At 39.8% G+C, this 22,989-nt stretch overlaps 1 protein-coding gene and 1 long non-coding RNA gene across 3 annotated transcripts in view; one reads left to right on the top strand and one right to left on the bottom strand.

Moving 5' to 3' along the window:
• CCDC192 (coiled-coil domain containing 192) overlaps positions 1-18,196 on the bottom strand; it is a 248,895-nt gene extending 230,699 nt beyond the window's left edge. Inside the window, exon 1 of one of the 2 annotated variants that reach the window (XM_077138310.1) lies at positions 17,916-18,196. The gene's annotated coding sequence lies outside the window, so the exon portion shown is untranslated. The other variant, XM_077138311.1, reaches the window with a different exon arrangement.
• Positions 18,197-18,236: 40 nt separating this feature from the next.
• The window catches only part of LOC143664888 (uncharacterized), a 34,302-nt gene continuing 29,549 nt past the window's right edge, over positions 18,237-22,989 (top strand). Inside the window, exon 1 of the long non-coding RNA XR_013166648.1 lies at positions 18,237-18,398. This is a non-coding gene — a long non-coding RNA (uncharacterized LOC143664888). The remainder of the gene's footprint in view (positions 18,399-22,989) is intronic.

The following is a 22,989-nucleotide window of genomic DNA, read 5'->3' as shown; positions in this document are numbered from 1 at the left end:
TCCATTGTGGTCAGAGAAAGAGTTTTGGATAATTTCAATTTTATTAAATTTGTAAAGACTTATTTTGTATCCCAGCATACGATGTATTCTGGAGACTGTTCCACATTAAGGAAGAATGTATATCTTGGTATTTTGGGGTTTCATGATCTGTATATGTCTTTAAGTCGAATTCATTTATCATATTGTATAGGTTCTCTATTTCATTGTTGCTCTTATCTCGTTTTATCTATGGTGGAGAATGGTGTATTGAAGTCTCTCACTATTATTGTTGAAATGTCTATAGCCCCGTTCAGTTTTACCAATGTTTCCCTCATGTATTTTGCAGTGCTTTGATAGGGAGCATAAACATTTATGATTGTTATAAACTCTAGGTGAATTGTTTCTTTTATTAATATGTTGTGTCCTTCTTTGTCTCTTATGATGTCTTTACATTTAAACTCTATTTTGTCTGATATTAGTATAATAACTTCTGCTTTCTCTTGGTTACAGTTTGCATAGAACATCTTTTTTCCATTCTTTCACTTTCAAACTATTTGTGTCCTTGTGTCTAAGATGCTTCTCTTGTAAACGGCATATAGATGGATTATATTTTTTAATCTATTCTGCCAATCCTTATCTTTTGATTGGTGAATTTAGTCCATCAGCATTCAAAGTTTTTACTGTAAAAGCAGTCCTTGAATCTACCATCTTATCCTTCAGTTTTAATTTCTCTGATCTATATATAATTTACCCTCTCTTTCTTTTTATCCTTTAATGACCCTTACTGGTACTCTTCATTTCTGTTCCCTCCTCCAGACCTCAACTCCTGTCTTTTTTTTCAGCTGACAAGACTCCTTTTAGCATTTCTTGTGGGGCAGGTCTCTTTTCCCTATTTCTCTCACTCTTTGCCTTTGAAGATGTTAATCTGTCCCTCAATTTTGAAGGACACCTTGGATGGATAAAGAAATCTTGGTTGGAAACCTTTCTCATTCAGGATCCTAAGTATATCATACCACTGCCTTCTTGCTTCCATGGTCCCTTCTGAGTTGTCCAAATTCAGCCTTATGTGTTTTCACTTGTATGTAGTAGATTGCATTTCTTGTGCTGCTTTTAGGACTTTCTGCTTCTCTTCAACACTTGACAGTTTGGTTAGTATGCTTCTTCGAGTAGGCTTATTTTAATTTATTTGGAGTTCCTTGGGTGTCTCTGATTTGCATATTTATGTATTTTATAAGGGTTAAGAAGTTTTCCCCATTTATACCTTCAAATAATCTTCCTAGCTCTTTTCTCTTCTTCCTCTAGGATGCCAATGATCCTTTTATTTGTGTGCCTTTTGTTGTCTATCATTTCCCTAAGAGCTAGTTCCATTTCTTTCCATCCTTCTTCCCATTTGTTCTTTTGTGCACTGTAGCTCAACTATCTTCCATCTAACTTGTTCTTCCTTCTGCCTTGTTGAATCTGTTATTACATGTCTCTAGTTTATTTTTAATTTGGTCTACTGTACCTTTCATGTATGTGAGATCTGTCATTGTTTTATTTAATGCTTTGAATTCTTCTTTATGCTCTTTTAGTGTCTTTCTGTTGTCCTTTATTTCTTTATAAATATCCTTGAGTAGTTGTTCTGTATTCTATGACCCTTTTACGTTTTGATTTGTTTGTTTGGCTGGCCTATTTCTGCCTGGATCTTCATGTACTTTGTCATTTTCTGTTGTGCTCAGAGCATTTGATTATCTTAGTAAGGTTATTTTTCAAGTTGGTTTCCTTCACTTGTCTAAAGTTTTGTATTTACTTGGTTTTTCTTGAAGTTTCCCTTTTGCACTTGGTTTGCCAGTAATTCCCCACCAAACCAAGGTTCAGATATCACATAGGGGCCACAATTCTACTTGAGGGTCTGGTAAAAGCTAGGCAGAGGTGAAGAGGTAGTTCAGTGGCCTGCCCACCATGTGGGAGACCCAGGCTCAATTCTTGGCCCATGCACACACACACATACCCAAGATAATAATAACAATAATAAAATAAAAGAAAGAAAATATTTTAAATCGCACCTCAATATGGTAGCCCCCAAAGTCAGAAGGAGATACCGCAAGATATATTGGAGATGAACTCAGCCTGGTGCCCACAGAAGGCAGAGACAATTTTTAAAAATTAAAAATAAGAAAAATATATAAATATGTAAAATATATATGAGTAAGGATTAATACTAATAAAAAATAGAGAGAAAATATTTTTTTAAAAATATAGAGAATATATTTAGGCAGATAGGGAATCCACCAGACTGCACTTACTGGTTCTCCGCAGCAGGTGGCGCTCCTGAGGCGCCACCTCCCCTCAGACCTCCCCTCCCTGACTGCGGAGGCCGGGCTGGAGGTCAGCTGGCAGGGCAGGGGTGCAGAACCCGGGAGCCAGGCCGGAGTGGACGACGGTCAGTTCCCTCGATCCACCTGTCCCCAGTGGGGCCATAGCCACTCAGACCCCCTGCCCTCCGCACCCCCTCTCCCCGTGAACTTCTAGAGAGCAGGACGCCGTCCCCACGCAGCCGGGCTGACTGCAGCCCACCCGCTGTCCACTCCCCAGCGCCGCCTTGGAACCTCGTTCTGCCGACCACAAGGCCCCACGACGCTGTCTCGGCTGCTGTGGGACATGAAGGCGAGATCTCCAGTCCACCCGAAGGACGCCCCCATGAGTCTCTGCCCTCCATCCTCTTGTGTCACATAATTTCAAAAAACAAGCATCACCATAATCCTCAACTTCACTTTTTTTTTTTTACACTCACTTTCTGTTGAATGCAAAAGGCATGGCAACTTAACAATACCATTCAAGGGTTGGTTTCCCTTAAAGATCACACTATTAAAAAAAGGTTGTCGTTTATATACCATGAGTGGCCAGACTTACTTTTTTGTGGTAAAATTAAAGAAAATGCAATTTTAGAGAAAAGAAAATTATTTTAATTGGAGCTTTTGACTTTAAATATTTATGTAATGAGTCTCAAAGCCTTTATTTAAATGTATCAATTGAAACCCTTTCCAGGTATCCTGAGTGCTGACATCCCTTTGGATGCATCCTAGAGGAGCAGATGGAAGATCTGAGTCCAGAGCTTATACACACACAAAGAAATAACGATTACAGGTATAATATCTCTAAGAACACATTTCATACTTTTTCTCTCAATGGATTTCTAATGAAGAAACTGTGGTTCCAAGAGATGTGATGATTTGCTCATGAGTAGCAGCCATATGCTCAGATTCCAGATTTGTCCTCTCTCTGCATCATACAGGATGGTGCAACCGGCCTGTCATAAAGTCATCAAATGGAGAAGGCGCAGATGAGAGCTTCAGTTGTCCATCCTTGGATTGTATTCATTCCTCTGGGACAACCTCAGAAGACAATTTTCTTGTGTTAAATTATTGTCTTGTCAAAGCAATAGTTAGTGTTTTGCAAACGAGGCCTGAAGCCAACCCTGGATAGGTCAGAGCTCGTGTTCTTACAGGGTGGGGATTCTGCTGAAGTCCCGCTGAGCAGTCTTCCCCCTTGTTCTTGTGGCTTGTTCCTGGAATCCACCGTCTCCACTCCTTCACAGGAGGGATTCTCACTGGTACTTCTTTTGAGGTGCCAAGGATGGGGATTCTGTTGGTCTTCAGCGTATGTTTTTGGACTTCTCTTTAGAAATAACATGAAGGTGAAAGTTTGTAACAGGAAGGAGGGATCTGACTTTAGGTGAAGGGGAGGCAACTACTCTAATGGTTTAGGACAGAATGCACCTTGTGGGCATTCAAAGGCAGCTTGATGTGAAATTCCAGGCAGATGATGCATTTCACCTGCCCTGCCCATCTCTCCATTCTGGCTCTTCCCCCAGTCGGCTTCAGTGAACCCCAAACTCTTACCTCTCAAATTCCTGCATTGTTACCCTCCTTCATCTGGAAAGAATACTTGATTGATAAAACTATCAACCTGTTTCATTCACTACCAAATTTAACTTTTTGTGAAAACACAGTATCTTACACTCAATGAAAGTATAAATAAAATCCCAATATGGTGTTATTAACTTCTGCTTCTGATCCCCAGAATATGTGACACATAAATGACTAAAAGAAAATAATGTTTACTCTCTCTGCCCTACTTCAACCCTGCAAAGGAATCTCTTGAGGTGGTATTTAATGTGGTGAAGGAAAGAGTCAAGGACTGAAAAGAAGGTAAATATAAGTTGGGAAAGAAAGGGGGGCGTCTGTGTTCCCCCCAACCCATATTACAACTTTAGACTGCTGGTCACAACTTCATAAACTGAGACATACATACATAAATTCCTTGCATTCATAGAAGTACTCTAGCTTTTTTTTTTTGGTATGCTGTATGGCAGGGTCACATTTCATTCCTTTTCCATGTGCGTATCCTGTTATTGCAGCACCATTTATTGAATTGCTTGTTTTTGTTGGTTCCTTTGTTTGTTTAGGAAGTGCATGGGCCAGGAATCGAATCTGGGGCTCCTGCACAGCAGATGAGAATTCTACCAATAGAAAGGATTGACTACATAAAATTTGATATGATAACCAAATAATAAAATCTTTTGTAGCTGTTAAAAATGATGATTCATATGAATATTTATTATCATGCAAATATGTCAATGGTATATTTTTTCATGAAAAAAGCAGATTGCAAATGTTGTGTATAGTTTGACCCATGTAAAACTGTGCGTATGTGCTGGTGTGCTGTTGCCTGTGCGTACAGAGAAATAGGTCTGAAAATATGTCTATAAATATTAATAGTGATGATTAATATCCGTTAATATCCATCCATGTGAATGACCTTTATTTTCTTCTGTATTTTTTAACATTTTACATTGAGCATCGCCACATTTATAATAAAAAAACAAAAACAGCTATTCAATACAATTTAGATATTCTTCAACACAATTTCTTCTTATATTCTTATATGGGAATTTTAATAATTTTCATCATGGCATCTGTTAATCGAAACAATACAAGATCCTTTCATGCTGAATGTATTAGCTACCTCTATTGATAAATTGATGTTTTCCAAGTCTTCTTGGGAAATTATACTTACTTAAATAAAGCACCTCCTGAATTCTATGAACACACAAATATCATCAATCAAAAGGAAACTGGAAATTAACTGTCAGGTTTCTTCCTACCCTGGCTATTCTGGAAGAATAACTCACTGAGGAACCAGCACTGATGCTTTGATAAGTCGAATGAGAAAATAAATCTTTGGCTACCATATTTAATCATTCACCCATCATTTATTCTTCTTTCTCTCAGCAGTTCTAGGCATATGACATGTGCAGGAATTGGGCTAAGTGCTGCGAATGCAACAGCATATCATAAACGCACTGTATCTGCTCTTATTGCCCAATACAGACAAATCAAAGAATTTTACTCCTGAAGATGTCTCAGTCCTTCCCAGCCCCCACTGAATTTTGCCTTTCCCAAATCACTTCTCTCTCTACTTCAATTCCCTACAGTAGGCAGAATTCTAAGCTGCCCCCATGATCACTGCCCCCTGGAACTACTCCCATGGTGTATTACACTATATGGTAAAGGGATTCTGCAGATGTAGTGACAGCTGCTAAGCAATTGACCATGAGATCAGGAGATAAACCAGGTGACCTAACCTACTGGGCCTTTTCAAAGGAGAGAGTTTTCTATGGTGGGTAGCAGAAGAGGAAATCAGAAAGATTCAAAATGTGAAGGAATTCAAAGCAAGGAGGTTCTCCATTGCTGAAATGGAGGTGGCAGTGGGACAAGGACCTAAAGCCATTTTCTAGGAGACGACAGCCAGCAAGAAAATGGGGACTTTCCTCCTACAAGAGTGTGGAACTGAGTTTAGCCTTGTGAGACGTGCAGCAGAAAACCCAGCTATGCCATCCCAGACTTCTGGCCTACAGAAATCAGAGAAAATAAATGCATGTTGTTTTAAGCATCTAAGTGTGTGGTAATTTGTCACATGGCAATAGAAAATGAGTACATATCCTTTTTCATTTGTGCATCTTGCTGGGAGCATTGAGTTAGGATGTCCTGCCTCTTTTAGTCTCCTTCATCCTGGGAGAGTTTCTCAGGCTCTCCTTGCTTTCATGACTTTGGTACTTGCAGATTACAGGACAGTTATTTTGTAGACTGTCCCTCCATTTGGATTGTATTTTTTCTTCATGATGTTTACGCATATTGGCAAAAATATTAGAGAAGTGATGTTGTGCTTTTCTCCTTGATTATCATGAAGTGACACATGATTTCAGCTTGTCCCATTACTGGTGATAATGTGATCACTGGATTAAGATGGTGTCTGCCAGTGTTCTCCATTGTGAAGTGTTCTTTTTTCCTTTCGTAATTTAACAAATATTTTGAGATTGTGTAAATATCCCATTCTTCTTCAATGTTTAAATTTATTCATTTATGCTAATTATATCAGTATAGACTCATGGTCTTCTATCTTATTCAGTGCTTTACAATCTCTTTATATCATTATTTATTGTGATACTCATCATCTTAAATTTGTGTAGAGGGAGCCCTGTCAAGCTGGCTTCACTTCAGTGTTATTTCCCTTCTATTATTTGAACACTTCCTTATTTCCTGGTACAACAAGATGTCTGCACTTCCCCTTCCCCAGCCCTGGATTAAGCCATTTCTCCAGGAAGTCCCGGTTCTTTTTATTAAAGAACAGTGTTCAGAAACCAAGATCTGGACTCTAGGTTTGCTCACTGCTTTCACCGTGTTGCTACTTTCAGGCACATTGGCCTTTCTTTAACTTTCCCCAACACCGTGCTTCCTCCTGCCACAGCCCTTTTGCATATGCTGGTCCCTCTATCTTTCCTCCTCCTCACATAGTGAACTTTTCCTACTGGTCCTTCATATCTCAGTTTAAAATTTTCTCCCCCGGGCAGACTTTCCATGGGTGCCCAAACTGGGTCAGGTGTCCTCTCGGCGTCATGCTCCTCGATGGTGTTTATAGAATAACAATAAACATGTGTCTGTCTCTCACTAGACTAATAATCTTTGGGGGAAACAGGTTTCCAGTGTTTGAGCAACATATATAACTGCTGTCTAATACAGCACCTAGCACATAATAGTCCTCCAGAAATATCTGTTGAAAAGACAAATGAGTGAGTGAGTGAATAAACTAAACAATGGAGCCAAAGCTGGATCACACGCTAACCCAGTCATTCCACTGTGGACAGTTAGAAGTTTTAAAGGTAAAGGAACTTCACTGAAACAGTATTCACTATAACCTCAGACATAACGGCACGATTTGATTCATTCTGTCAAAACCTTGACTTTTGCGCATTGAGTCAGATAAGTTTCTATCTGATTTCTCGAGTGATTTCTTTGTGAAATGGATTCAGACAAAAATGGAAAAACTAAGCACTCTCTGGAAAGGTCACAGTGTTTGTGGCTTTTACTTTAATCTCTTGGTTTTATCCTCTACTAGATTTATTTATATCCTCAGTAACTTTACTAAGTTGTTAAGAAAACAAAGAGCTACAGAAGAATATTTAATTTGATTGCATAACACTAAATCTTCACCACCTCCTGGGTCCCTAATTAAACCTTGTTTTTAAATGGTGCCTTGTCCTTGAATGTGGGCTGCCCTGAGAGTCTCGGGAAGGAAATTTATGGTAGAGGATACCCAGAAACTTGTTTTGGGACAACATGGAAGTCTAATAGCTCTAACATTGTCTCTACAGGAAGGCCAAACTTACAATTGTCTTCTTAGCTTGATGCCTTTATGATTTTCCTCTGGTTTTGAGTCAGAACTAAACTCAACAAAAATGTACCTCTGGTTTCTGCCTCTCCCCAGAATTAACTGCAATAACTGTCTCTGGGCATTATGTCAGATCCCTTGGCATCCTTTGGAACATTTCATTATTTAATTCTGTCGACTTGCCAGAAAGAAAGTGGGGTCAGAAGGGCATGCTTAAAACAGTTATAGTTCTTTCATTCTCAAGAGATACATTGATTTTCAAAAGGCTTTTTCTCATTTTACAGTTTCTGAGATGAACTTCGGAGGCTCCTGGCAATTGCTATTCCATCCATCGTATACTACGTGGTGTTTATTATACAAACACAGACTCTTACAGCAACTTATGCAATGGAAAATGATTATTCGATTAGTTATCCTTTTCCCTGACTTTGTACCGTGGTTTTCTCCCATTCTCAGATCTCTGACAAAAGTGAAGAGCTAGTTGAGAAAAAATTACTTGTGGTTCCATTCAAATCAGATGAGAAATGCAGGACAACCCTAGTGAATTAAGAATCTCTCCCTTGTCCTTCTGAGGTTGCAGTGAAGGAATGATTACTAGTTATATTTTCTAGTAGCTTGAGATTTTTAACACTTTATACCAAAGAACCTAAATAGAAATGACAAATTTAAGAGAAACCATACACTCTTCTACCTTCTTCCAATGGAATATTTTCCTCATTCACTTAGTTACGTTTCAGATGGTTTAGCATTCATTCATGACCTAATTAAAATGACCAGTTGCTAGTACTTCATATTTAAAAAATAATTGAAATGGCTGCAATTCATGGTTGTGATTTAATTAACTAAGACCCTATCAAGCTGAGAGGATGATAATGTAGGCTTTACTAAACTAAAATAACCTGACCAGGACCCAACCGAATATTCACAGAATCAAGGGCAAAGAATCAAAGCAAGCTTCTGAAAATCTCTCTAATGGGAACTCATTTTGAAAATGCATTGTTTAGCTTCGAAGTGAAAATAATGCTGACTGCTAGTCTCTAGCACTTGCCAAACAGAGATGTATTTTAATCGTTGACTTAATTTTGCATTCTGGAAGGAAGATCAGCAATTTTGTGCCCTTTTTAGCAAAGGAAAAAGAGAGGTGATTGGGTTTCTGTGCACTGTGCCTTCAGGAACGGCTGGAGGATGGAACCGAAAAGGCCCACTCTCCCTTCTCCATCTGTCAAGATGAATGTATGATAGCGAGGCATTCTCAGTATTTTTCAGTCCTCTCCCCAGTTCAGCAGGGCACCCTCTGTGTCAGAGCCAAGCATGCTTAGGGGAACAGAGCTGTTGGGCTATATTTTAGCCTTGTGGAATGACAGTCTCCGGCCACAAAGAAAGGTGGTTGTGCTCTGCGAAATTAACTAAAGAATCATTAGAGATGTGGTCTATTTGTCTTATGGAGACTTTTTTTCATTGAAAGCTACTTAAAGCGAAATAATACCCTACAAATGCCATATTCCTGGGAGGGATCTAGAGGGTCTCTTTATCTAGGGGGGAGGCTGAGGGGAGGTGGTGTGATTATGGTAATTGTGCACGTTTCTGGCATGACCGTTTACTTGCTCCTCTTGTCAACAACACCTGGCTAGCTTCTCTGTTCTCCCTGTTGGAATCAGATGATATTCAGTGGGGATCACTTCCCTTGGAAGCTGATGGTTTCTTCCAAGTGCTAATATTACAGTGCTATAAATAGCATTATGTTTATAATTTTAAAAGCAGGCAATAGCAAACCAGGGGATTTCTGAGCATCTTTCCTCCTATTCTAGAAACGGGGCAATTTCTGTTAAAAAATATAAGCCATTGAACTCCTTTCAGCACAATTTAGAAGTCCCTTTTCTGCCTGAAGTAAGAAAAAAATACCTCTTTAAAATCCAAATAAAAAATGTTCATATATTAAGAAGATCCTATTGACATTTTAAGTTTAAAATATGTACCTTAACAAATAATTTTTAAATGGAGCCATTTAGGGAGTCTACAAGATGCCTGGAAAAAATCTTATTTTAAGGAAGCTACCTTCTCAGGTAGAAAATAGAATCACCCATGGTTAGGAACTAAAATGTGTAAACTCTGTGAGGGGCAGAGAGTAATGTAACCCTAGCATCTAACAAACAATAAGTGGTCAATAATCATTTGTTGAATGAGTGAATAGATTAATGAAATATTACCAGGTCCTACTGGTAAAATAAAAATAATAATGGAATAATAAGAGAATAATATAATTCTCCAATTGCTGGAGAACGTGATTGTGATTCATTCCAGTGGAATTTTTAGTGCATTTGTCTTTGTCTCCAAGAAAGGCATTCTGGGAAATTATCATTATGTTCAGTGTTAGTAATAGATAAAATTGCTCCTCTATTCCTTGTATTCATGCTTTGCTGGCCTTTTTTGTCCTTTTTAAAGTTTCACACCCATCCCTGCAACAAGAACTTCAAAATGGCAAAACAACTAACTCTGAGAATAGTAATAAAAAAATACATAGCAGAAAACCAGACTGTTTTACTTGGCATTTTTTAAAGCTTGTCATACCTATTATCGTCATTTCATTGTGAATCATACAAAAAAAGTTAGAAAATTAGTTTTATTACTTTTTTTGTGTGTGTTTCCAGAAGCCTTCCAAACCGCAATTTATGTCTCCAGGATGTAGAAATCAAAGTTAGAAAACTTAGAAGATAATTTGCAACAGTACTTAACCTTTCACACTTCTTTTTTTTTAAAACCAATGTAAAGTACAAAGCATGAATCAGTATTCAGCATTTATTGTGTACCAGCACTAGGGGCTCCACAGTTTATAAACAGAATATATGTCGTGACCCTTATGTTCAAGTAGCATGTTTCTTATGGGAGTAAAGAGGTAACTAACAACACTGAAACAATTACTAAACAATGTAAAATAGAAGGAATCAAGTTTGAAAGGAAATAAATTAGGGATTTGTTGGATAACATGAGCTGGAGTACTTGGGGAAGATGTAATGTGGCAGTTGAAATCGAGCTATGCTTTATGGAGAAAACCCAGGAAAAGGAGGGAAGGAAGGCATGTCCAGCCCAGTAAAGCAAGGACCTGACCCTGAGAGGGGAGGGCACGTGTCACGAGTGAGGTCAGAGCAGGGACCCAATGGGAACTGGAGTGCTGTTTCCAGAGTGCGTGGGACACGAGGCCGTATTTCGTGTACCCTCCACCTGTGGTTAGCAGAGATGTGACTAGAAGGAAGGATTTCTATTAGAAGCTACTTTAAACCTGAACAACCTTTACTTCTCAGAGGAAAAACTGAGCTATCAGTTCATTCTTTCCTTCTTTGCCCTGTAACCATCCCATACTGGTTCTTGAGACATGGAGTTGCCGTTCGCTTAAGACCAGCTCTCTGACAGGCCGGAGAGCACAACTCCAGATTCTTGGCTTCTGAATTCAGGGGCATTGATGGAGCTGTAATACAAAACCAAAATGGTGTGGAAGAAGATAGAACCTGGTGAACCACATCCACTCTCCCACCCCAGTCTCCAGACCAGAGAATTTATCTGAATGGGGAAGAGAAGGTGGCAGATTTGGAAGCGAAGCAAGCATAGACTTCTGGCATTTTTGTGCTCTGCCCACTCCTTCATGTCCCCGTAGCCCCTGTAGAGTCCCAGGGGAGCAAGGATAGCATGGAATTCTTACCTAAACTTTGGTTTCTGATGATAAAAGGGACACATCTCCTGTATCCTGGGTGAGGTTCAGTGAGAGGGCAGCCTGCACAGAGAAATCCCTGGCAGCATCGTAATGTTAGAAAGTAGACTATTATGGAGACTGCCTCACGGGTCCCGTCTGAACTCGGTTCATAACAGGGTTTGCAGACAATAGAGCAGAGATGGTTAAGAGAAGGTGTGAGGCCCCCGGAGAACCGCTTTCATTGCTGAGATGCGGCTTCTCTCTCTAAGCCAACTCAGCAGGGCAACTCACTACCCTCCCCGTACGTGGGACATGACTCCCAGGGATGAGCCTGGCCCTGGCATTGTGGGATTGAGAAAGCCCTCTTAACCAGAAGTGGGGGAAAATGAAACAAAATAAAGTTTCAATGGTTAAGAGATCTCAGAGTAGTGAGGTCATTCTTATATAGATATACCTTTATAGTTTCCAGCATATTTGAATAGCTAGAAGAAAATATCTGAAACTGCTAAACTGTAAACCAGTAGCCTTGATTCCTGAAGATGATTGTATGACAATACAGTTGTTATGGTGCAAACATGCTTGTGAAAATCTTGTGGCTGACACTCCCTTTATCTAGTGCATGGGCTGATGAGTAAGAAAATAAAGACAAAAATAAAAAAAATGGAGGGGGTATTGGTGTGGGATGTTTTGGGCATTGTTTTTATTTTTATTTTTACACTTTTGGAGTAATGAAATGCTCTCAAATTGATTCTGGCGATGAAGGCACAACCATGTGATGACACTGTGAGCCACTGATTTTATGCTTTGGATGATTCTAAGGCATGTGAATATACCTCAACAAAATCGCATTAAAAAAGAGAGAGGGCTTCAGGGGCACAGTGAATGAGTGCTTCTAACTATCTCTGAATCCCGAATCTCAGGCTGGGGAAGAAGTACCAGGACAGGAAATGAAAGTCTGAAAGAAGGCTAGAGATGGACTCAGGGAAGCTGTGGACTGACACCTGTGGCAACGTCACAAATCCTTAAGTGGGCAAAGCCTAGCCTGAGGCTGACGCCCAAACTCTGACTCTAGCTGGTGCATCTTGGGATGTGACGAAGTGTAAGGTGTGCCCAAGAGTCACACCAGATTCATCACATCTCAAAGGACATCTACACAGGATCAAAGCATATATAATATATATATAAAAAACAGAATAAAAGCCTTCTTTCCTGATGATGCTACATGGCCCTTGAGCACCTTCCTGTGTCAATTTACCCCCCTACTCTAGCTTAGATTCACACCAGAGAGGAAGGGAGGGAGAAAAACCAGAGAGGAAGTCTTATCCAGAATATACCTTGATCTAAAGCAGGATTGCTTAAGAAATTACCAGGTTTTCATTGAGCTCACCTGGGAAAAATCTGATTATGTTTGAATGCATGTGGCAAAATGAAGACTCAAAGTCAGAAAATATTTTTTGATTGTAGAAAAAAGGTAACATTTTAAAAACACAGTTTTATTCACACGCTATCCAATCCATCCTAAGTATACGATCAATAGCTCTTGGTATAATCACATAGTTATACATTCACCTCCACAATCTGTATAAGAACATTCCCAGTTCTTCTGAAAAAGAAAAATTCCATACCCCTCCCTTATATTGCCCTATTATTGACATTTAGCTTTGATATTGTGCCTTTGTTATAATTAGTAAAAGAATATTACAATGTGATTGTTAATTGCAGACCTTAGTTTGTATTAGTTGTATTTTCCCATATTCTGCCCCATTATTAACCCCTTGTAAGAGTGGCATATGTTTGTTCTAGCTCCTATAAAAACTTCCTTATATCTGTACAACTAAATACCATGATTGTCCACTCCAGGTTTAGTGAAGTTGTACGGTCCCAGTGTTTATCCTCTAGCTTTCCTTCTGGGATATGCACAACCCTAATCTTTGCTTTTCAACCACACTCACACTCATCTTTATTAACTACACTTGCACTATTGTGTTACCATCACACAGTACTGTGCTATTTCTGAACCCTTTACAAAAATCAACCTTATTACACATTCTGTACTCCTTAAAGGGTTACATTTTGAAATCAGAGTCAATACTCTTGAATGTGAGCCTGTTAGATTCACCTTAGGGGATCTCCGTGCCTCCTGTCTTCCTTCAGTGTGCCACGCATCAGACCTGAGTCTGCCGGGGACCCTTATTGTGTAGCCGAGCAGGACGAGAAGGCCCCTGGGACACTTAGACCTGGGACTGGGCACCAACTCAGCCTGAAACCTCAGGCAATCAGTGGTCCTCACCGAAGGGTGATTTTGCTCCCATAGAAGATATGTGGCAAGGCCTGGAGACATTTTTGGTTGTAGTGACTGCGTGTGCTTTGGGTTGTGAGGGGAAGGGGCTGTTCTACTCGGGTCCGGTAGGCAGAGGCCGGGAGTGCTGCTAAAGACCCAACAATGAGCAGTCATCTCACCTGAAGTGTCAATAAGACTGTGATTGAGCCAACCAGCAGGGTATCTGTTCTTGTTCTTGTTCATTTCATTTTCTGAGCTATAAAATGAACACATTAGCTCCAATTCTACCTATGGGTAGAGAGACCAGGCACAGTCTTTCTAAATTCAGCCAAGAATCTTGAGCTTCAGAGCAGAACCCCCATGGCTCCAGAGCTCCACAGGCTGTAGCTGGGCCTCACTCGCATGGAATATTGCATAAGGGCCGAGACTGTTCTTTCTATGGTTTTTTTGTATTTTGTTGCCCAGTGTCTTTGTGGGACGGCTCTGCCCGAAACACCAGTCTATTGGCCCAACAGCATCATCACCAACTTCATGGCCTGAGCCACAGCCACCAGTGATTGAAACCTCACTCTGTGTCCTGCCTGTGATAGACATTCCTTGTTTACTCTGGACACAAAATCCATAAGCTAGGCTTCACCACGTTGAAACCGAGGATCAGAATCAATAGTCATCATGCCAAGGCTCGTATTGCTGGAAAGGGACAGAGCCAGAGCACTATCTGATGGAGAAGATGTTATCTTGGTGACTCTTCTAAACCCTGCTACCCCCTCCTTCCTCCGTTTGATGAATTATTCTTCTCTAGGAACTACCATGGTCTTCCAGTTAATCAAAGTTCACCACCAAATGGGTGGTCCCTATTGCTCGAACGCTGTGGGTCTCACTTCAGTTCTGACTCTGGACTGTGTAGAAAGACGAGACCCACCAGAATGGAAATGCTTCCTTGGCTATCAGCCCAAACCCACGTTTGCTAAACTCCTTTTAGCACTTTACTTTGGAATGCTATTCTCTTCTCTGCTTCCCCTTCCCCGACCCATACCCTGTACACATCCCCTTCTCCCCACACCTGTGGAATACCTAGTCTTGGGCCTGATACCAGATCAGCCATCCTTTGCTTTATTGTGTCTCATTTCCTGTCATCTCTGCTAATCTTTTACTGACATGTCAGTATTCTGGCATCCAAACCTATAGAGTTAAGACTTTTCCTGCTACACCACTGCTTCTTTGGGTATGTGATATTATATCTTTATTGGTCTGTTATTTCATAACCGTGAAAATAAGTGGGCTACAAATCGTAGCTTGCTCCACATTCTGTATATATTGAATTGGCAGCTGAAAGATAAGAGTTGTGGGATGCTGAGATTCATGTGCCAACTTGGCCAGGTGATGGTGCCCAGTGGTTTGGTCAAACCAGTACTGGCAGATTGTTACTATGAGGATAATTTGTGGACTTAAATCATCAGTAAGTTGATTTCATTGATGGCTGACCACATCTACAATCAACTGAGGAGATTGCCTTCAATCGTGAGAGAAGCCTCTCAATAAGTTGAAATCCTGAAAGGAAGAAGTGATGATTTCAGCAGTCGGAAGAGAGAATTTCCATCTCTACTTCAGCCAGCTTCTCCTGGGGAGTTCATCAAAATCCTTCATCAGATTTCCCAGCTTGGGGCCTGGTCTATGGAATTCAGACTTGCCCATGTCCACAGTCAAGTAAATCAATTCCTACAATATATCTCAAATATTTATGTTATTTATACCTATACCTATACTATATCTATATCTATATCTTTTGTCAGTTCTGTTTCCCTGGGGAACCCTGATACAGGTGGAAAGAGATTTATACCTTTCTATCTTTACATTTCTACTTATGAAAAATAAATAAAACGAACAAAGTCAATATAGATGTCCAATATTCAAGTTGCACCAAGTATTCGTGAGGACAATTAGTTAATTTAGAGTCCCCAAAGTTGGAATGGTTGGGAATGGCCAAGCACTGAATTCTGCCTGCTAGCCTGTTCTTTAGACAACTCCTTGCCTGCAGACCACTTCCTGACCTACACTCCTGAAATCCATGTCTTCTCTTCTTGATATAGCTACTCCTTGGTTAGTCATTTAAAGTATTTTTTAAAACTTTTCATTTAGAATAATATCATCCTTATAAGAAAGTTGCAAAAATAGTACAGAGTTCCTGTATACTTTCCACCCAACCTCTCCAAATTTTAATATCCATAACGTTAGCACAGTTACAAAAACCAGGAAATTCACATTGATACTATACTATTAAGTAATCCAAAGACTTTGTTCAAGCTTCGCCCCTCCCTCTGATGTTCTATTTCGGGTCTAGAATCCAATCCAGGACTTCGCATCATATTTGGTTGTCATCTCTCCATAGTGTCTGATTTAATCAGGGCAGGTACTCGGGATTTTTTTGTCCTTCATAACCTTGACTCTTCTGAAGAGCATCGACGAATTGTTTTGTAGAATGTCTTTCAGTTTGGGTTTGTCTGATATTTCCTCATGACTAAATTCAAGTTATGCATTTCTGGCAAAAATACCAAAGGCATGATTTTATGCTCTTGTCAGTAAATTGTTACAGGAGGAATACAACACCCACGTCTTGTTACTGTGATGTCAACCTTGGTCATTTAGTTGAGATGTATATTCTCCACTACAGAGTTACTGTTTTCCCCTTTGTGATTAATAAGTATTTTATAAGGAGATACCTTGAGACTATGCAAATATCCTATTTCTCATCATACTTTTATCTACTAATTTTAACATCCATTGATGGTCCTTACCGGTATCAAGTATCACTGTGGTGAGCTCATCATTACCAACTGATGATCTATTGCCATCATTCCTTCTATATTTATTAATTGGAATTCTGCCATAAGGAAGTTCTGTCCCTTCCTTCTCATTAATTTATTTATTTATTCAATTTTTGTTTATATCAATCTGGACTCAGAGTTATTTATTTTATTCAGTGGGTTATCATTCATGTATCTTTTACTTTGCTGCTCAAATTGTTCCATGTTTATCTAGGGAAGCTGGCCTCTGTGTCCTTTTCACAGGCTCCATAACTTTTTCAAACGCTTCCATATTTTCTGAATCCACAAGATGTTCCAGGTTCCTCCTGGGCTGTTCTTTCCCAACATGAGCTGCTTCTCTAATAGCCTTGGTTCCTTTTATTGGAGAAGCAAACTTAGAAAGCAAGATCCAGGTATTAGGGTCCTCATTGCTGCTGGAGGTGGCACTGCTCCTGGGCTTCCTCAGGAAACAGAGCTGAGCTGTGAGTATCTATACATGCACACATACACACATCTGTGTCTCAGTCTCTACGTGTGTCTCAATGTGTATACGATACCAATGTCTCCAATTCCAATCTAATACCACAGTATTCATTCCTGCTTCCGACGTTCATCATTTATATCTCTTTTCTCTGTCAGTGAGAGGCTTAGTCTCATTATTCAAAATATATTTACTTATTTGCTTAATCCTAGAATATACACAAAGTAGTTTCAGAATTGCTAACCCATACTCCTTTTAAAAACAAATTACTAGCTAAAGTACAGTGTTTGTACAGAGCTGTTCTGCCTTTAGCCCTACAGCATACAATCAAAGTACTGTTTTACAGAATTGCTTAGGTTGGTCATCATTCCCCACCCCCTTTGGTGTGCTTTTGTTATATATTTCTGATACATTTAAGTTCATTTATTACTATTTGCATTCCGTCAATCTCATAACCCTTACCTCCCCATATACCTTGGTTGATTTTTCATTTGTTTATAGATACAGGAAGTCAGAAGCAATTTTTCAAAAGGGGGAACTATTCAGAGAATAACCCTTCTATCCCACTGTTAGGTAACCAATCTCAGTCTTCACATGACCCTCCCTCTTTTCTTTTTGCACAAGCAGACACATGCATGCACACATTCACACCCATTCTTCCTGACACTGAAGTTGTCATATTATAGGCACTCTTTACACTTACCTCTTCTCACTTAATAATGCATCCTGGAAAGTATGCCATATCAGTTCCATTTAGAGCATTTTGCTCAACATAATATTTTAGTGCACAAACCTGCCCACAAGGGCTATTATAATTGTAGACATTACAAACAGAGTTTCTGGGTCCTGCTTGTTTCAGCTTAGAAGTGTTTTTATAGACCTGTTTCCTTCTATTCAGTCATACAAGACCAGTTCTGCTGACCCAGATCTCTTCTGCCTAATTCTCTGACAAGTTGATAATCTCCACATGCCTACCTTTTGCCATCCCTGACTCACTCAGAATTCTTTCTCCAAGGAAATGAGTAGTGTTCTGATGTCAGTTCCTTTTCTGGTTCAAATAGATGTAGTTTTTCTTATTTTACAGCTAAATTCTTCAACAGAAGTTATTTTCTGCTAAATTCTTCACTATCCAGATACTTCTTTCCCTTTTTGTGGCTGTGATGGCTTTGTAATGTGGCAACTACATCCTGGAATTCCCCTTGTGATATGTTTCTCATTACTGTGTGCCACGAGAAAGGTTATTGCATGAGCTCTGGAGGGTGGAAATGAGGCAGCAGCCATTGTACAGCTCACACGTGTTATTTCTGACTCGTTGCTTACCTCATTGGTGCAAGGCAGCAGCTGGGCCTCTGAGTGCTTTCCCTGATCCTCCTGCATCTTTCCAACTCCTGGACCCAAGTGTGTGTAGCTGTGTGATGAAGGTTCCCAGCTACGGCATTCCATCCAAATGTCACCAAGGTAAGAGGTGACAAGAGCTGACAAGGTTTCCCTTAGGATCTCATGAGCTGGAGCTCATGCTTGTGGGTTCCTGCTTGTTCTTATCCCCTTGCTTCTTCCTTCTTTCATCCCCCTTCCCTTCCCTACTACTTGGATCTCAAACTCCTGAATTAGACATGAAGGCAGCAGCCTTAGAGGAACTGATTAACCATCTCCCACAATTTCCTAAGATCAAATCACGAATGTGTTCAGATTCTCTGACTGATACAGACTTTTGGTACGTGGAAGTGGACAAAGTTATAACAAATATCTAAAACTGGAAGTTTCCTTGGAAATGAGTGGTGTGTGAAAGATGAAAGGATTTGGGGGAACATATTACCGAAAACAGAAATTGCCTTGAACAATCTATTAGTATCAATCTGGAGTCTGACGATGTTGCTGGTAAGGATTCAAAATGAAATGGGGAACATGTTATTGGAAACTGGGGTAAGGAAGATCCTTGCTATGCAGAAGCAGAAAACTTAGAAACACTATCACCTGCATTAACTTAGAAAGTAGAAAATGTGTCGAATGAACTGGGTGATCCAACTAAAGGAAATTTCCAAGCAAAGTATTGAAAGTACTGACTAGTTCCTTGCTGCTTATAGCAAATACAAGAGGAGAGAATAAATTAAGGGGAGGACTGTTACACAAAAAAGAGCTAGGGCCTGATCGTTCTGAAAATTCTAAGCCTTTTCAAATGGCAAACAATGCTAGAAAGTGGTTCCCAAGAAAAAATCAAATTCGGAGAATTGCCAATAAAATGATCAAATATTAAATTCAGGGAACTGCCATGAAACTATGCTCTAGAGAAGAAGTGGAGAATATGACTGTAAAATCCTTCATTAAGACTTCAAAGAGATCAAAGGTGGTGCCTCAAAGTACAGTGAGTCACACAAAAGTTCTTTTGAGATTAAAGGAGATCCACTGCCACCTTGGATTGAAAGGGACAGAGACAGCACAAAGTACAAAGAAGCAGTTGGGCCTTCAAAATTCTACTATCAGGAAGTAGGCTGAGAAAACTACTCATCTGAAAATATGTGATGCCTTTCATAGAAGAGGAAAGATGACAGTTTAGAAGCAGAGCCAAGAGTTCAGAAAGCAGAGCCTAGAGCCAAGGGCAATTATTCCTAGGCCTTGAAATCTAATCAAGGAACTAACAACATTTGCCCAGCTAGATTTCAGAATTACTGTGGATGAATTACTACTTTGTAGTGCCCATTTCCCCCTCTGACCAAGAACATTTAGTAGTTATCTTATGTCTGCCCCGCCATTACTTGTGGATGTGGCAAGGGGCAGGTAAGCTGGCCCTTTAGCTTCACAGGTTTATACACTGAGAGCTGAACCTAAGGAACTACATCTGAGGAGCCTCTTCCATACATGCACATGGTTTGGATGATGAGAGTCCAGGCTTTGAGCTGATTCTGTAATGGAATAAAACTATGAGGACCTTGGGAGGGGAGCAATGTGTTTGCACGTGGCAGGGGGTGTGAACCCTTGGAGGCAACAGGCAGGCTGCGACAAGCAGCCTCTAACCCAGCTCCCACAGTTCCCACCTCCTGGTGTTCACGCCCTTCTGTAATCATCTCCCCTGCACACTGTACTTATTGACTCGCTTCTAACAAAAAGAATGCAGCAGAAGCCACGGCATGCCCTTTCTGAGACGAGGTACAAAGACTTTGAGTTTTGTACCTTGAGTTTGCAATCTTCTTCATTCTCTCCTAGGGAAACCCCTCGCCGTGCCTTGAACAGCCCTATGGAGGGGACCACATGGCCAACCAACTGATGTCTCAGGACAGTGTAGTGAGGGTTGTGCTTGCTAGAGCTGTGTGAGTGAGCATGGAAGCGGATCCTCACCTAGCCAAGTCTTGAGATGATTTTGGCCCCAGGCAACACCTTGATTGCAGCCTTGTTAGAGACTCTGAGCCAGAGGCATCCATCAGAGCTGAACCCAAATTCCTGACCTACAGAACTTAGAGATAGGAAATGTATGTTGTTTTATGCTGCTATTATTGGGATAGTTTGTTGTTATTCACTATCTCTCTCTTTATTATAATATCTCCACTGTGCCTTTGTTTATGCTTGTAGTTTAGCTAATATTTTTCTTCACCTTCCAATTTTTAATCCAGCAATCTCTTGGATTGATCTAAATTTATATTTGTATGTATATGAATGAAGTAAAAAGTTAGCTTTTTATTGTAGAAAATTGCAAACATATAAAAATATAGCATGAATAGTATAATGAACTCCCATGTATCTATCACCTAGCTTCAGAATTTATCATCCCATGCTCAAGATTGTTTCATCTCTACCTCTACAGGTGCGCCTCTTCCAGATTGTTTTGAAGCAAGCCTAGACATCAGATCTTTCCTCTGTTAGATTTTCAGTATGTACCACTATTTAGAAAAGCATAATTTAGTTTAAGAGTTGACCACAGAAATCATATCAAAGGAGCTTCGTGTGTGATAGAGATAAGATCTTCAGGCCAGAGCCTAATGGCAGTCATTCTTGGTGATATTCCTTTATGTGAAGATATAGATAAACTGCTTTGTAGAAGAAATGAATAGAAATTTTGGAGTTATGGGTTAGCAAGACAGAGAGACAGAAGAACAGTTGAAAAGAAGAGAGAGGGGAACCTGGCAACATGGCAATAGGCTAACACCAAAGTTGAAGATATAACCAGTGAAAATCAACTGCAATGGGGATGCACAAATGCCTTTCAAGACCAAGCCTGAGTACCACTCAAGGTTAGATGGTATCAAACCTGCTTTATATTAGATATATCCTTCCTTCAGTCCCCTAACTCCTTCAGAGAAGGCTGCTACACGTAGTCTTCACACAAAGATACCTTGAGAGTAGAGAGGGTCAGCTGAGGGGAAGCTGAGAATTCAATAAAATAAGAAATGGACCTCAGCAGTGACCAGGAAAAATATAAGCGAGAGCCTTCTTTCTCCTTCCCCCAAACCAACCCAACAGAAATCAATGTAGCTATTAGAAAACATGTTAGGTTTCAACAATATGTGAAAGAGGCTCAGTGATTTGTCTGCTTAAATATTAAAGGAAAGGTGACCCTAGGAATTAAGGAGTGTGTGATTACTTCTGGAGGCTGACATCTTGGAACCACATCCACAAGCACAGACCCACTTATGGGTACAGTCCTGTTGATGAAATCAGAAACAGTATAACTACCAATGCCCTTCATCATGTCTGTAGGTTCATGATTGATATTGTAGAAGAAAAGCAGAAAGAATCAATTTCTCTCCCTCATTCTAGTATGTCAGGGAACTCGCAGGTATGACAGCATCCAAATATAATTGGCCCAGTTGAGTGTATGCGCAGATTACAGATTTGGTGATTCCTCTACCAATTGTTCATGAGGGGTTGAAAAGGATACAAAAGAGACAAGAGTATCATACTCACACTCACACTCAAACTCAAACAACTGTGAATTGCAGTAGTATTCACTTAAATTTGAAGTAATTTATTTTCCAGGGGCCAATCAAATCCAACCTACTGTGACTCTAAAAAGGAAAAAAACAAGCAAACAAGAATTTTGAACCCTTTCTTTCACACAACCAAGGTTGCAGAGAAGAGTGGGAATTTTATATAAGAATTCTTTATCCTGGCCTTAGAAACCTAGCTTTTATTTAATAGTATCCATGATTTACAACTCTTCCTTCAACACATAGAACTAGAAATTTTCATCTCAGTAAACTAACTCACTGTACTGGAAGAATATTTTATTTTTCTTGAATTTTATTGTCAAACGCAGAGGGATAATATTGCAGAGCAATTTCTTCTCTATTGCCCACAGCAATGATAAGCCAAAAAATGTGTACACGTAAGAATAAAGTATGATGTCAATCAAAAAATAATCAATTTTGTCACATAAAGGGTTCCTTTTTAATAAAACTATCTTCCTGGTGTAAGTATTGGCCTGTCCTTGATTTCTGAGAGGAGGATGTTTTCGGCTATAGTTCAAGGGGAACACATACTTCGTTTTTCTTTTATTTTATGGATTAGCCATTGCAGATTGAAACATTACAAATTATCATCTCCCAGCAATCTATCATATTTCTGAGTGTGCAAGACATATTTTAATACTGGCATAAAATAAGCATTATTTGTAAGTAAATCTATGCCTGCATATCTACATACTACACATTAATAAACAGCCACAAACACATGGGTATATATTTGCATGAATGTGTGTATACAAATTAAGAGATAGCAATACCGAAAGATATACAGACAGATAAAGATAGAGAGAGAAAGAGAGAGGAACAGAGACAGAGAGAGGTGGGGCAGGGAAGATGGAGCAGAAGTAGAGAATAGAAACTACCAAATCATGCTCATTCCCCTCTCTGAGCTTCCATTTATCTCCATCTGGCTGTTAGTGTGTGGTGCATCCATCCTCTCTCCTCTCTTCATCCATCTCCTTAACACGTTACCTAGATCCTTTGCACATCCTTCCCACACTCCACTGGCCCTTAGCATTCTCCTTTTCCCTGCATTTCTAGCATAAAACTTAATATACCACCTGACTTAATGATGAACTACACACTTTAATTGC

The sequence above is a fragment of the Tamandua tetradactyla genome, chromosome 20, assembly GCF_023851605.1.
Source record: "Tamandua tetradactyla isolate mTamTet1 chromosome 20, mTamTet1.pri, whole genome shotgun sequence".
Lineage (NCBI taxonomy): Eukaryota > Metazoa > Chordata > Mammalia > Pilosa > Myrmecophagidae > Tamandua > Tamandua tetradactyla.
The sequence above is the reverse complement of the archived record's forward strand: the minus strand, read 5'-3'. Positions and strand labels throughout refer to the sequence as shown.